This window comes from Mirounga leonina, unplaced genomic scaffold, assembly GCF_011800145.1.
Source record: "Mirounga leonina isolate KUSES-001 unplaced genomic scaffold, KU_Mleo_1.0 Mir_153, whole genome shotgun sequence".
Classification (NCBI taxonomy): Eukaryota; Metazoa; Chordata; class Mammalia; order Carnivora; family Phocidae; genus Mirounga; species Mirounga leonina.
Window position 1 is genome coordinate 37792986 of NW_023270387.1, and position 12280 is coordinate 37805265.

The following is a 12280-nucleotide window of genomic DNA, read 5'->3' on the forward strand; positions in this document are numbered from 1 at the left end:
GGCTCGGGCGGGGGGTGGCGGCGGGGAGGCTCGGGGCGCAGCGGGGGGCGGCGGGGGCGCAGCGGGGGGTGGCGGCGGGGCGGGGCGGAGCGGCGGGCGGGTCCCGGGTGTCCGGCCTCCCGGCCACAGGCCCTAGCCCACCTCGGGGGGTTTGGGGGGCGGCCCGGCTGGCAGGGGGCGCGCTGCTTCCCGCCGGGGCTGGGCGCATCCTCTAGGGCGCCGACCGCGGCGGGAGGGACCCGGCCAAGTGGAGGCTCTCCCGGCCCGGCACCCTGGGCCACTTCGGGGTGCCGGCCCCGGCCCCGCCCGGCCGGGCGTTATCAGAGCCGGAAGCCGACGCGGAGATAACCGGCTGCCGGCCCGGTGGCCGCCTCCTCTGCAATATTTTCTATTTCTTTTTCCTGGAATGACCAGACTTGCGGCTGAGGTGTCCCCGACCCCAAGGGCACGCGGGCCCCGCCCTACGGTGGGGACCCCTCGCCCTCCCGCGGGCTTCCCCAGTCCCCACGACATTCTGTAGGCCTCCCCCTTCACGCAGACGAACCCGCAGCCGACTCTCTTGAAGAAAAGGGGTTCTGGGGGTTTGGGTTGGGTGTGGGGGCTGGAGATGGTCCTCACCACTGTGCACCGAGTGGCGGGCGTTGGGTGGGTCGGCCCTAGAATCTCCCGAGTTTGATGAGCCTTCATGTAACGCACAGCTGCACAAACTCCTGCCGACACAAACCACAGATTGTGACACAGTTTTACTTTCTCATCTAATCATTAACATTATTGTCATTTGCATGTTACAGATTAGTCGACTGAGATTTAGAGTAACCAGTACAGGGCATTGGAGGTGGGAGGACCTATAGTAAGAGCCAGAACTTATTAAGCATGTGTGCATTCACCATTCCTCGGACTTTACAAGACTTCTATCTTTGAATCCACAAGGCAACCCTCTAAGTGCTACTCTGTCCCTGTTTCACAAGTGGGGAAACTGAGGCACATGAGGTTGTTGCTTGCACAAAGTCACCAGCTAGTCAGTGGTGGTGCTAGGGCCCAAACCCAGGCGATCTAGCACTGGACCCTTCCACCGCTCTGCCCAGAGGCCAGCTTGGGAGACTGCAGATCTCAGAAACCTAGAAGGACTAGATAGGGCATGTACTTCTAGCTGCCTGTTGAGCAAGAAATAACTGGTTGTTAGTCCTTCAGGTAGGTGGGTGTGTTTGGTGTGGCAGTGACCTTTTCAATTGTTTTTCAACCCTCCAATCCGCTTCCAACCGCCATTCTTACACAACATCTGTACAGATGCTCCTGGCACTCAGGGGCCAGCCGTTTTCCACACTCTCACTCATGGCACCCTCTACCTGGAGGAAGCAGGCCACAGTGGGGAAACCTAGTTCACAGTCATGCCCCCAGGCGAGCAAACGAGTTGGGAGCTTGCAGTGGTGAGCTGGAAGAGGCAGGAGGTGCTAACGTTCTGGGAGCCACAGAGGTTCAGAACCCCAACTGGAGAACTGGCCCTACTGAGTCATTCATGACCCAGTTCCCAGGAGAACAGGGGAACAGAGAGCGGGCTGAGTCTGGGTCAGGGGAGGGAGTGGATAGGGCAGGAGCAACCCTAGCTAGAATGGAGCTGTGGGTTGTGGGCTCAGCTGGGGGTGGACAGGTGGGAAGGGGAGGGCGAGTCAGGGTAGGAGGAATCTCATTGAATGAGAGATGCTGTACTTGGTATTCAGAAACCTACTGTTTACACCATTTTCTTTTTTTAAAGATTTTATTTATGTATTCATGAGAGACAGAGAGAGAGAGAAGCAGAGGGAGAAGCAGGCTCCCAAGGAGCAGGGAGCCTGATGTGGGACTCTATCCCAGGACCCTGGGATCATGACCTGAGCCAAAGGCAGACCCTTAACCATCTGAGCTACCCAGGCGCCCTACACCATTTTCTTTTCAGCTCTATCCGCATTGAGAAGCAGAGATCTTGCTCATTCCTCTTGACTGCTCTACCTACGTCATCATATAAATGTTCTAGTTTGTACTTAACCAGCCCTGTCCTGAGGGACATTTAAACTTTCAGTGTTTAGCCCCCACACAGGTGAGAGCAGCCGCCTACTGCAGGATAACAAGTATAGTGCTAGTGATAGGCGCATCATCTGGATGACATGGAAGGCTGGGGCCACCTCCAGGCTGACAGGTAGCCCCAGGACACACACTTCCTTTCCACAGGGATAGTGCCCAAAAAAAATGCTTGGAAGATTAAATGAAGCGATTGAGGGAGGGGTAAGGACTTTCAAACAGAAAGTCATCCAGATTTCTTCATTTCTGATCTCCAGGGGAGATCTGATATACTCCGTGCTGGTCTGGAAGAGGGCTGCAGTCAGGAGACCCTCCTTTCTCCATTTTCACCAGGACCTGAGGATACCTCTATATTTCATTCCCTGTAAGACTTTTTCCTTTAACATTTATTTATTTATCTAAGTATAATTGGCATACGATGTTATAGTATCTTAAGGTATACATCATATTGATCTGATAATTCTATATATTACTCAGTGCTCATCATAGTAAGTGTAGTCATCATCTGTCACCAACAACATTATTAAAAAATTATTAACTGAGGGCGCCTGGGTAGCTCTGTCATTTAAGTGTCCAACTCTTGATTTCCCTCAGGTCATGATCTCAGGGTCATGAGATTGAGCCCTATGTGAGGCTTCATGCTCAGTGAGTCTGCTTGAGATTCTCTCCCTCTTCCTCTGCCCCTCCCCACCCCTGCTCACACATGTGCTCTAAATAAATAAATAAATAAATAAAATCTTTAAAAAAATAAAAAACGGTTGACTGTATTTCCTATGCTGTACTTTTCATCTCCATGATGTATTTATTTTATAACTGAAAGTTTGTACCCCTGCATCCTGTTTACCCATCCTCCCAACCCACCTCCCCTCTGGCAACCACCAGTTCTCTGTATGTGAGAGTCTATTTCTGTTTGTTTGTTCATTTGTTTCGTTTTTCAGATTCCACATTTAAGTGAAATAATACGGTATTCGTGTTATCCATGTCTGACTTATTTCACTTAGCATAATTCCCTCTAGGTCCATCCATGTTGTCAGAAATGGCAAGATCTCATTCTTTTTTATGGCTGAGTAATATTCCAGTGTGTGCGTGTATGTATCTCCTTTATCCATTTTTCAGTCAATGGATACTTGGGTAGCTTCCAAATCTTTGCTGTTGTAAATAATGCTGCAATAAACATAGGGGTACATATATCTTTTCAAATTAGTGTCTTTGTTTTCTTTGGGTAAATATCCAGCAGTGGAATTACTGGATCACATGGTATTTCTATTTTTAATTTTTTAAGGACCCTCCATACTGTTTTCCACAGCGGCTGCACCAATTTACATTCCCACCAACAGTGTCTGAGGTTCCCTCTTCTCCATATTCTCACCAACACTTGTTATTTCTTGTCTTTCTGATACTAGTTATTCTGACCTGTGCAAAGTGATAGCTCATTGTGGTTTTGATTTGCATTTCTCTAATGATTAGTGATGTTGAGCGTCTTTTCATGTGTCTGTTGGCCGTCTGTATGTCTTTGGAAAAATGGCTATTCAGGTCTTCTGCCCATTTTAAATCAGGTTGTTTGGTGTTTTGTGTTTTTTTTAGTGTTGAATTGTATAAGTTCTTTATATATTTTGGATATTAACCCCTTATCGGATATATCATTTGCAAATATCTTCAATAGGTTGCCTTTTTGTTTTGATGGTTTCCTTTGCTGTGCAAAAGCTTTTTATTTTTGTGTAGTCCTGATTCTTTATTTTGGCTTTTGTTTCTCTTGTCTGGGGCGACATATCTAGAAAAATGTTGCTAAGGCTAATGTCAAAAAGAGATTTGTGCTCTGTTTTCTTTTCTTTTAAGATTTTATTCATTCATTTGTCAGAGAGAGAGAGAGCCCAAGCAGGGGGAGTGGCAGGCAGAGGGAAAGCAAGGATCCTGACATGGGACTCAATCCCAGGACTCTGGGATCATGACCTGAGCTGAAGGCAGACGCTTAATCTACTAAGCCACCCAGGTGTCCCCTGCCTCTGTTTTCTTTAGTTTTATGGTTTCAGTTTTCACAGTTAGGTCTTTAATTCATTTCAGTTAATTTTTGTGTACGATGTAAGCAGGTGGTCCAGTTTTATTCTTTTGCATGTAGCTGTCCAGTTTTCCCAACACCATTTATTGAAGAGGCTGTCTTTTTCCCATTGTATATTCTTGCTTCATTTGTTCATAGGTTTATTTCTGGTCTTTGTATTCTGTTCTATTGATCTCCGTGTCTGTTTCTGTGCTACTACCATACTCTTTTGATTATTATCGTTTTGTAGTATATCTTGAAATCTGGGATTTTGATACCTTCAGTTTTGTTCTTCTTTCTCGAGATTGAGTGGCTATTGGGACCTTTGTGGTTCCATACAAATTTTAGGATTAATTGTTCTAATTCTGTGAAAAATGCTATTGGCATTTGTTTTAAAAGATTTTATTTATTTATTTAACAGAGAGAGACACACAGAGAGAGGGAACACAAGCAGGGGGAGTGGGAGAGGGAGAAGCAGGCTCCCCGCTGAGCAGGGAGCTCAATGTGGGCCTCTATCTCAGGACCCTGGGATCATGACTTGAGCCGAAGGCAGATGCTTGACAATTGAGCCACCCAGGTGCCCCTATTGGCATTTTGATAGGGATTGCACTGAATCTGTAGATTGCTTTGGGTAATATGGACATTTTAATGCTACTAATTCTTCCAATCTATGGTATATCTTTCCATTTGTTTGTGTTGTCCTCAATTTCTATCATCAATGCAGTTTTTCATCAGTGTTCTTTCATCAGTATAGTTTTCAGAGTATAGGTCTTTCACCTCCTTTGTTAAGTTTATTCATAGGTATTTTATTCTTATTGGTGCTACTATAAATGGAATTGTTTTATAATTTCTCTTTCTGCTACTTCATTATTAGTGTATGGAAATGCAACAGACTTTTGTATGTTAATTTCATATTCTGCAACTTTACTGAATTCATTTATCAGTTCAAATAGATTTTTGGTGGAGTCTTTAGGATTTTCTATATATAGCATCATGTCATCTGCAAAGAGGGACCATTTTACTTCTTCTTTACCAGTACGGATCCTTTTATTTTTATTTTTTTATTGTTTTCTTTTTTAAGATTTTATTTATTTGAGAGAGAGCTAAAGTGAGAGAGATTACAAAGGGAGAGAGAAGCAGACTCGCGGCTGAGCACAGAGCCCGGTACGGGGCTCTATCCCAGGGTCCTGAGATCATGACCCGAGTTGAAGGCAGTTGCTTAACTGACTGAGCCACCCAGGTGCCCCTGGATCCTTTTAATTCTTTGTCTTGTCTTCGTATCCTAGCTAGAATATCCAGTACTATATTGAATCAGAGTGGTGAGAGTGGACATCCTTGGCTTGTTCCGGATCTTAGAGTAAACACTCAGGTTTTCACCACTGAGTATGATGTAAACTGTGGGTTTTATGTATGGCCTTTATTATGTTGAGGTATGTTCCCTCTAACCCTTTGTTAAGGTTTTCTTAATGAACGGATGTTGTTCTTTGTCTAATGCTTTTTCTGCATCTATTGAGATAATTATATAGTTTTTATCCATCGTCTTGTTAATGTGATGTATCACCTTGAATGATTTGCAGATATTGAACCACCCTTGCATCCTTGGATTAATCCCACTTGATTGTGGTGAATGACTTTTTTGTTGTATAGTTGAATTCTGTTTGCTAATATTTTGTTGAGGATTTTTGCATCTATGTTCATCAAAGATACTGGCCTGTGGTTTTCTTTTTTCTCTTTCTTTCTTTCTTCCTTTTTTTTCTTTTTTTGGTAGTGTCTTTGTCTAGTTTTGGTATCAGGGTAATGCTGGCCTCATAGAGTGGATTTAGAAGTTTTCCTTCCTCTTTTATTTTTGGAATAGTTTGAGAAGAATAGGTATTAAATCTTCTTTAAATGTGTTGTAGAATTCACCTGTGAAGCCATCTGGTCCAGAAATTTTGTTTGTTGGGAGTTTTTTTTTCCCCCTAGGCTGAAGTTTTATTTCAAAACATTCTGCAGTAAGAGCAAACATCCCCCCTACCCCCCCAGCACATTACTTAAACAAACAAACAAACACACACTATTTTCCCTACCCAGAAAAGTAAATAAGAAGATCATCACAATGTTGACATGTCCTTTAGCATAATCACAAGTCAGAGGCTACTTGATATTCTTTGATTAGCTGGAGTAAGTTTTCCAGTTTCATTTTTGTGTCTCCCTTTTTCTTTACTTCCTATTTGGCTTTTGTTTCTCTTGTCTGGGGCGACATATCTAGAAAAATGTTGCTAAGGCTAATGTCAAAAAGAGATTTGTGCTCTGTTTTCTTTTCTTTTAAGATTTTATTCATTCATTTGTCAGAGAGAGAGAGAGCCCAAGCAGGGGGAGTGGCAGGCAGAGGGAAAGCAGAGTTCGCTATCTTCTAATACCATTTCCACCGAAGGGGTTATGAATCATCATGTTGGGATTTTTTGATTACTGATTCAATTTTACTACTAGTAATTGGTCAGCTCAGATTTTCTATTTCTTCCTGATTCAGTTGTGGAAGCATGTATGTTCCTAGGAGTTTATCCATTCTAGGTTGTACAGTTTGTTAGCATATACATTTTTGTCATACTCTGTTATAATTTTTTGTATTTCTGTTGTGTTGGTTGTTATTTCTCTTCCTTCATTTCCGATTGGATTAATAGAGTCCTCTCTCTTTGATGAGTCTGGCTGAAGGTTGATCAGTTTTATCTTTTCAAAGAAACAGCTCTTGGTTTCGTTCATGTTTTTTTCTTTTTTCTACTGTTTTTTGTCTCCTTCATTTATTTCTGCTATAATCTTTATGATTTTCCTTCTTTCCACTGGCTTTGGGCTTTGTTCTTCTTTTTCTAACTCCTTGATGTGTATGGTTAAATTTTTTATTTGAGATTTTTCTTGTTTCTTGAGGTAGACCTGTTGCCATAAACTTCCCTCTTGGAACTGCTTTGCTCTGTCCCAAAGATTTTGGACTGTTGTATTTTCATTTTCACTTGTCTCCATGGATTTTTTATTTCCTCTTTGATTTCCTTATTTAGTTGTTTAGTGGCATGTTGTTTAACCTCCAGGCATTTGCGTTTTTTCCATTGTTTTTCTTGTAACTGGGATTCCTAGTTTCATATGATTGTGGTGGAAGAAATGCTTGATATAACTTCAGTCTTCTTAAATATATTGAGACTTGTTTTGTGGCCTACCATGTGATCTATCCTGGAGGATGTTCCATGTGCACTTGAAAGAATATACAGTCTGTTGGTTTGGGATGGAATGTTCAGTACGTATTTGTTAGTCTATCTGGTCTAATGTGTTGTTGCTTGTTGATTTTCTGTCTGGATGATCTATCCATTGATGTATATGGTGTGTTAAAGTCCCCTACTATTACTGTATTATGTTAATTTCTTCCTTTATGTCTCTTCATAGTTGCTTTATGTATTTAGGAACACTTTGTTCGGTGCATAGATATTTACAGTTGTTATATCCTCTTGTTGAATTGATACCTTTATCATTATGTAGTGTCCTTTTATCTCTTGCTGTAGTCTTTTTTTTTTTTTTTTAAGATTTATTTATTTACTTGAGAGACAGACAGAGAGAACGCGCGCGCGCATGAGCAGGGGTGGGGGAGGGGCAGACAGAGAGGGAGAGAATCATTTTTTTTTTTTTAAAGATTTTATTTATTTATTTGAGAGAGAGCACATGAGAGGGGGGAGGGTCAAAGGGAGAAGCAGACTCCCTGCCGAGCAGGGAGCCCGATGCGGGACTCGATCCCGGGACTCCAGGATCATGACCTGAGCCGAAGGCAGTCGCTTAACCAACTGAGCCACCCAGGCGCCCTCTCTTGCTGTAGTCTTAATTTTAAAGCCTATTAATGTCTGATAGAAGTATTGCTACCCTGGTTTTTTTTCCCCCCTCCCATTTGCATGGTTTTTCTTTTTTTTTTTTAGAGAGAGAGTGTGAGCCGGGGCGGGGCGGGAGGGGGTGCGGGCAGAGAGAGAGGGAAGGAGGGAATCCTAGGCAGGCTCCACGCTCAGCACAGTGCCCAATGTTGTGGGGCTGATCCCAAGATCCTGAGACCATGACCTGAGCCAAAATCAAGAGTCGGACCCTCAACTGAGGTCACTCAGGTGCCCCACAGGGTATTTGTTTTTCCAGCCCTTCACTTAAGTCTGTATGTGTCTTTAGGTCTGAAATGAGTCTCTTGTAAGCAGCATGAATAGGTCTTTTTTTTTTTTTTTAATCCATTCAGTCACCCTATGTCCTTTGATTGGAGCACTTAGTTCATTTACATTTAAAGTAATTATTGATAGGTATGTACTTAACACCATTTTGTTAATCGTTTTCTGGTTGTTTTGTAGTTCATCTCTGTTCCTTTCTTCTCTTGCTTTCTTCCCTTGTGGTTTGATAGTTTTCTGTAGTGTTATGCTTGGATTCCTTTCTCTTTGTGTTTTGTGCACCTATTATAGGTGGTTGTTGTTGTTGTTGTTTTAAGATTTTATTTATTTATTTGACAGAGAGAGAGAGACAGCGAGAGAGGGAATACAAGCAGGGGGAGTGAGAGAAGGAGAAGCAGGCTTCCCGCTGAGCAGGGAGCCTGATGCAGGGCTCAATCCCAGGATCCTGGGATCATGACCTGAGCCAAAGGCAGACACTTAATGACTGAGACACCCAGGCGCCCCCTATTATAGGTTTTTGACTTGTGGTTATCGTTGGGTTCATATATAACATCTTAATGTGTATAGAAGTCTATATTAAGTTGACAGTTGCTTAAGTTTGAGCACATTCTAAAAGCACTAAATTTTATTCCCCCCTCCACATTTTATGTATACATTGTCATATTTTACATATTCTTATTTTGCATATCTCTTAACTAATTTTTGTAGATATAATTGATTTTACTACTTTTGTGTGACTTTTTAAGTAATTTATCTACTACTATACGATATGTTTGCTTTTATTCATGAAATTTTTTACCTTTCATAATTTTTTTACTTCTAGTGATGGCCTTTTCTTCCCACTCAAAGAATTCCCTTTAACGTTTCTTGTAAGGCTGGTTTAGTGGTGATGAACTACTTTAACTTTTGTTTGTCTGGGAAACTCTCTCCTTCTATTCTGAATGATTACCTTGCCAGGTAGGGTATTTTGGGTTGAAGGTTTTTCCCTTTTAGCACTTTGAATATATCATGCCACTCTCTCTGGCCTGCAAAATTTCTGCTGAGTAGCTGTATGGAGTCACCCTTGTTTGTAACTATTTTTTTTTTCTTGCTGCTTTTAAAATTAAAAGTTCAATTCTTTATCATTTTATTTTAAGATTTTACTTATTTATTTCAGAAAGAGGCGGGGAGGAGCAGAAGGAGAGGAAGAGGGAAAGAATCCCAAGCAGACTCCACAGAGTGCAGAGCCCTACACAGGGGTTGATCCCACAACCCTAAGACCATGACCCAAGCCGAAACCAAGAGTTGGACACTCAACTGACTGAGCCATCCGGGCGCCCCTACTTTTTGTCATTTTAATTATTATATGTCTTAGTGTGAACCGCCTGGGGTTAATCTTGTTAGGGGCTGTCTTTGCTTCCTGGATCAGGATGTCTGTTTCCTTCCCCAGATTAGCTGTTATTTCTTCAAATAAGTCTTCTGCCCTCTTCTCTCTCTTCTCCTTCTGGGATCCCTATAATGCAAATGTTATTACACTTGATGATTTCACAGAGTTCCCTTAACCTATTCTCATTTTTTACTATTTTTTTCTTTTTTGCTGTTCAGCTTGGTTGTTTTTCATTGCCCTGTCTGCTGTAGGACTTTCTTTTTTATTTTTTTTTAAAGATTTTATTTAGTTGACACAGAGAGAGAGCGAGAGAGCACAAGCAGGGGAAGCAGCAAGCAGAGGGAAAAGCAGGCTCCCCGCTGAGCAGGGAGCCCGATATGGGGCTCAATCCCAGGACTCTGGGATCATGACCTGAGCTGAAGGCAGATGCTTAACCGACTGAGTCACCTAGGTGTCCCTGCTGTAGGACTTTTTAAAAATATATTTTACATTGTCTAAAGTCAGGATGCTTTAATATCTAATCAATAGCTTTGCTATAATCTCTGTTGGCCTGGACCGAAGTTGAGCCCTTTCTGAGAGGATGTGTGTTGCTTCTGTCAGTCACCAGGAAGCAGCTTATCTGGGGAGTAGGAAGGACTTCATGGAGAAGGTGAGGCTGAGTCTTGAAATATGAGTAAGTGTATACAACAGGGCAAGATGGAGAAGAGAATTCTAGGTAAACAGCAGGCATTCAAAAAATAGGCACACTATTCCTTTTGGGGCCTGGCAGGGTCTGGACATGCTAAAAAACAGAAAAGGAAGCTTCTTAGCAAGCATCTACCAGGATCTTGGCAGAAACCCCACTCCCAAACCCTGCTGACACTGTACCTCCCTGGTCCATTGTGTTCAGGACCCTGGCCTGCCTGCACCTGTGTTTGCCCTGGAAAATGGGCTTGGGGCAGGAATGTATTTACTTATCCAGAAGACATGAGAGTAGGAGAGAGGCTAGACTGGCACGTTCAGAGTTGGAAAATGGTTTTCTCCTGTAACGGCTTTGCTGGGCTGGGGAGGCACCAGTCAGGCCTGTGGCCAAAGGGGAAATGACACACTGGACCATAAAGGGAGCACAGAACGTTCCTCCCCCACATGTGGGGCAGGAAGCACATTGGCCTTTCCCTGCGCTGAGGTGCACCTGGGGGAGCTCGGGCCTGTGCCGTGCTGACCCCACAGATGCCTGGCGGCTCTGAGACTTCCCCGGAAATCCTTAGTGGCAAAAGAGGAAGAGCCTGGGTGACAGATCCCAGTGCTGGCTGTAAACCCTGTACACAGACAAGTCACCTTCCTCCTCCGAGTGCACAGGGCAAGGAGGGTGGGCTGGCTCGGTGGTTCTCAGCCAAGGGTGCACATTAGAACCAAGGCCTGCACGTTAGACCTACAGATGCTCACACCCTACTCTAAGGAGTTAAGTGGGTGTCTCCAAGGGCAGGACCCAGTACTGCTTTGTTTTGATTTTAAGTTCTGTGGCTGATTCTAATGTGTGGCCAGGCAGTGCTCCTGGACTAGGCCATTTCTAGGTCCCTTCCATTAGACTTGTCCTAGGGAAACAGCTTGTCAGGAAGTGGGCATGTTTCTCCTACCTTCTGTTCTCAGAACACCCACCATTGTGTAGCTGAGTCTCACTTACGTCTTTTTTTCTTTTAAGATTTATTTATTTACTTTTTAGAGAGAGAGAGCATGAGCAGGAGGGGGAAAGGGAGAAGGAGGGAGAATCTCAAGCAGACTCTGCACTGAGCGTGGAGCCCAACACGGGGCTCCGTCTCATGACCCTGAGATCATGACCTGAGCCGAAACCAAGAGTCAGACGCTTAACTGACTGCGCCACCCAGGTGCCCCTCACTTATGTCTTATTTATGGTTTTATCCTGACAAACCTATAGATGCTTTCCCACCAGGCTTAGGGCAGGAGACAAGGCTGCTTTGCTTGGGAATTGGTTTTGCTCAATAAATATTTCCTGAGTACCTACTGTGTGAGAGGCCCTGTGCCAGGAGCTAAGGATACTCAACAATAGGGGATGGCATGGCCCAGGGGGAAGTCAGATCCCAACCTGATGATTTGATGTTAGCTACCCTGGGAGCACAGAGAAAGGGATTTACTTCACTTGGTTGGAGTTGGGAAGAGGCTTCTCAAACAGCAGGCCTGGAAGGCCACGTAGGAGGTAGCCAGGTGCACAAGGAGGGAGAAAGTTCTGAGTAACAGGAAATCACAAACACAGAGCTTTGCAATCTTTCCTTCCTTTGCTCCAGCAGCAGGAGGACTTTTCTTTAGTTAAACCGGCTCTTCCAACACTTGCCAATTTCTTCCTATTTCATCTTACACGTTCCGTAGCAGGTAAAGGAATAGAGCTTGGCAAGACTTTGGATCTTAGGTGGAGGGTGCTGGAATGGTTCCTCTGATAGACCCTCACACTAGTACCAGAGACCCAGGAGGGAGAGGTGGGTCCCTTGGCAGCAAGCAGTGACTCGGGCACCTCACGGGAGGCTCCCCTGATGCTTTGCCCTTCTCCACCGGTGTCATATCCCTGCCCCAGGCTCCCCAGGGGAATGGATCACATTCCTTTTTACGTACTTTGGGATGGGACTTCAGGGGTTCTTGAACCAGAGCTTATTCCTCTATGTCAAGGAGACTGTC

General features: G+C 44.0%; 1 protein-coding gene across 1 annotated transcript in view; it reads left to right on the forward strand.

Moving 5' to 3' along the window:
* The window catches only part of VSTM5 (V-set and transmembrane domain containing 5), a 32479-nt gene that overhangs the window by 656 nt on the left and 19543 nt on the right, over positions 1-12280 (forward strand). The gene's annotated exons all lie outside the window — the stretch shown is intronic.